This window comes from Ammodytes marinus (genome assembly GCF_949987685.1).
Source record: "Ammodytes marinus genome assembly, chromosome: 7".
NCBI lineage: Eukaryota > Metazoa > Chordata > Actinopteri > Uranoscopiformes > Ammodytidae > Ammodytes > Ammodytes marinus.
In genome coordinates this window covers 5050784-5053983 of record NC_137211.1, presented here as the reverse complement: position 1 = coordinate 5053983, position 3200 = coordinate 5050784, and the positions used below count along the sequence as shown (strand labels likewise).

The following is a 3200-nucleotide window of genomic DNA, read 5'->3' as shown; positions in this document are numbered from 1 at the left end:
GTGCACCTTTAATGAAGAAAAGTGGTTGCTCAACCGCCTTACATCAAACCAAAAATGACACCTAAATACCAAACATGAAATATTCTTTATGGCCAAAAGCTTGTCATCTTCTTGTACAAAGTGTGTATTTTTGACTGTGTGTAACTTGGTATGTAGTTTGACATGAAACGATTGTCCGACGCTTACATGCTGATCATCTCATTTTAAGCTCAGTTTTTTCTAATGGAAGTTTAGCGCACACTGCCTTAACCATATATACAAATGAACTATTAGTGACGCCCCCTAATATGCACTGTTTTCAACAACAGGGGGTCAATGCTAGTCCTTTTTTTATATAAATACAATATTGGAGTCATGTAAATAATGTACCATTTTATATTCCTAAAAAAAATATATATTGCATTATATTATATTCAGGTGATAATGCCAAAGTCTACATGTTTGAAATGATGTCTATGCTTTAGGGTGATTTTTTATTTTATTTCTTTTTCAATCCGGCATTGAAAATAATCAGAAGCCTGGCTCATGAAGGGAGAGATCATTTTTTTCTTCTTTTAATCAATTTAAAATGATTATATCTCATTTGTTTTGCTCTTAAAGTTGATTGTAACAACATCTATGGCTGCTTCGGTCCACAGTCTAGAAACCAAATATTATTAAGTGTGTCCTGTGTGTATCCTTTTGTGTATAGTTGTGTTTTGAATCCGTCCATATTATGACAATCGGTATACTCAAAGCTAAACGCCTGCCTATGCAGAAGCTTCAAGCTTGCCAATGTAAAAAAAAAGCCTTTTATTTTTGTGTATAACTCGTGCTAATATAACTTGCTTTGACCGGGAAAAAAAGCAGTAGTTAAAAAATATATTTTTGTAATATTGTACGGACTGAATTGGAGTACATCAATCATCAGTGCCAAGTGCCATGTCTATAGCGGTTAACACACTTTACTAGTAAAATGTAAGACTGAATCTCAATGTTGAAAATTGAATATGGACCCATCCGAGAGAAAATTAGACTGTATTTTGTAATATGATTAAATTGAATATTGATTTGTTAATGATATTTCAAATTGAGCCAGTATACAGCACAAGTGCATTTGACATTTCTTGAATGTATTCCATATTAAAATAGCTTTTTCCCCTTTATGTAAATATTTCATACAAAGTCTGCTTGTCCGTTAAAGTTAAAGTAGACTAAAATAGAAACAATGTGTTGCCTGTCATGTCTTGTGTTTCTATTATACACAATGTTATAGTTATCACATATATTTGATCTGTTTTAATACAATGTTTTTTTCTAAGGGGAATTATGATACATTACTCCCCTTAATAGGTTATATTTTTGTGTATACGTTTGTTATTATTTTACAATCTTTAATGCAATTTCTGTCAATGTAAAGGTTATCAATAGTCTTACTTTAATTGTCTTGTGTCCAATGTCGATAGTCATCTTGTAATTGTTTCAATTTGAGTCTACTACAATTTGTGCCTTTTTAAGAAGTCTCTGTTTCATGCTATTTTTGTATTCTGAAAAGTAGCAATAAATAACAACCGTATACATCACTATTGTCCTTGTATTTTTGGAGTTATTGTCATGAATGAGTGAATGAAAATGAAAAGGTGCAGTGTGTAATATTGGAGTATTTAGCGTCATCTAGTGGTGAGATTTTGGGTATCAACACTCCCTTGATAACTCCAGCCTATGGGAGAATTTACATAAGCTACGGTGGCCTTCAAGGACACGAAGCTATAGTTACTAAAGATGGCATCATCCACCACTGCCTCAAGTCTTTCCACAATATCAAGTGATGAGGTGAATATGTATTTAGTCATTTATTCTAAAGTACTCCTTCTTCGTCTTACAACAGTATACATACTAGTATATATAGAAAGAAACATGTAAGTAAGGCCATTAAGTTTGTCTGTTCGGTGCTGCTGTAGAAACATGGCGCTGCAACATGGCGGCCTCTGCGCCCTGTTCCTATGTAGGCTAGATATAAAAGGCTCATTCTAAGGTTATAAAAAACAACTTTTATTTTCAAGAGATTTTACACTGATTAAAACACATACCATTTTCTTTGTGAATACTCTATTCTGATTGGCTGGAGACTGGAGTACATTCCATAGATGTCAATTAACCTTTGATATGGGCTATGGACACCTAGATGGAACTGTTGAACAGAATATTATATTCCATTTCTACCAAGTCTTATGAAGAATGCTAATACATTCTTCTACACTGTGCCTTTACAGTAAGGTCTGTCTTAGACCCTACTGTCAGTGTGTAGGCCTATACTGTAAAGAGCTCCAAAGTGTCTCTTCACTGTATTTTAAGAGGAAAGTTGAATTGAATCAGTGGACCAACAGTAGACAGTGACTCATCCTGGGCCGCGAGCAGACGGACCCATGGGACCCAACCAACATGTTGCTTTATAATTTACACAACTTAGAAATATTCATGACTCAAGGTTTGACCCAGTTAAAGGATGTGCTGTTAATTGTTTACAGTAGGCTACATGGGGGCACACACACACACACACGCACACACACACACACACACACACACACACACACACACACACACACACACACACATAGACAATTTTCAAACTCTTTTCCTCCCTCAAAGGAGCAAATAACAACAAGAGAGAGAGAGGGACTGACTGGCTGTCCCGGAGGCTGTAGTTGCCATGGCGACAGCAGCTTGTTTGGTGCTTGGGTCCCCGTGTCGGTTCTGTGAATGAACCCTGTGTTCAGGAAGTGTCTGCTTAGTATGACATCACCACGGGGCGAACACGCAGCACGTGGGCCCCCCTCTCTCTCTCTCTTTCTCTCTCTCTCTCTCTCTCTCTACCTCCCTCTCTCTCTCACTCTCTCTCTCTCTCTACCTCCCTCTCTCTCACTCTCTCTTCCTCTCTCTCTCTCTCTCTCTCTCTCTCTCTCTCTCTGTCCCTCTCCCTCCCTCTCTCTCTCTGTCTCTCTGTCTCTCTCTCTCTCTCTGCATGAGCCCTCTCATTCAGACCCACTCGTACAGATATGCCCCGCGATGACTCACGCGCCCTTTAGAACCCGATGCTGTAATGCGTTCTTCGGACACATTAACTCGTGTGTGAAATCGAACAAGAATGAAATACACGATGAGCTCGGCATTTCATTCATCGTCTCAGCTTTTGTGTCATTTACAGAAAACAAACACAAAGA

At 37.7% G+C, this 3200-nt stretch overlaps 1 protein-coding gene across 3 annotated transcripts in view; it reads left to right on the top strand.

Annotated features, from left to right (window-relative positions):
* Positions 1-1547, top strand: part of nfatc2a (nuclear factor of activated T cells 2a) — a gene marked incomplete at its 5' end in the record, with an annotated part of 34905 nt that extends 33358 nt beyond the window's left edge. For all 3 annotated transcript variants that reach the window (XM_080031916.1, XM_080031915.1, XM_080031914.1), the window contains one exon: positions 1-1547. This exon is cut by the window's left edge and continues 939 nt beyond it.
* Between the last annotated feature and the right edge of the window lie 1653 nt (positions 1548-3200).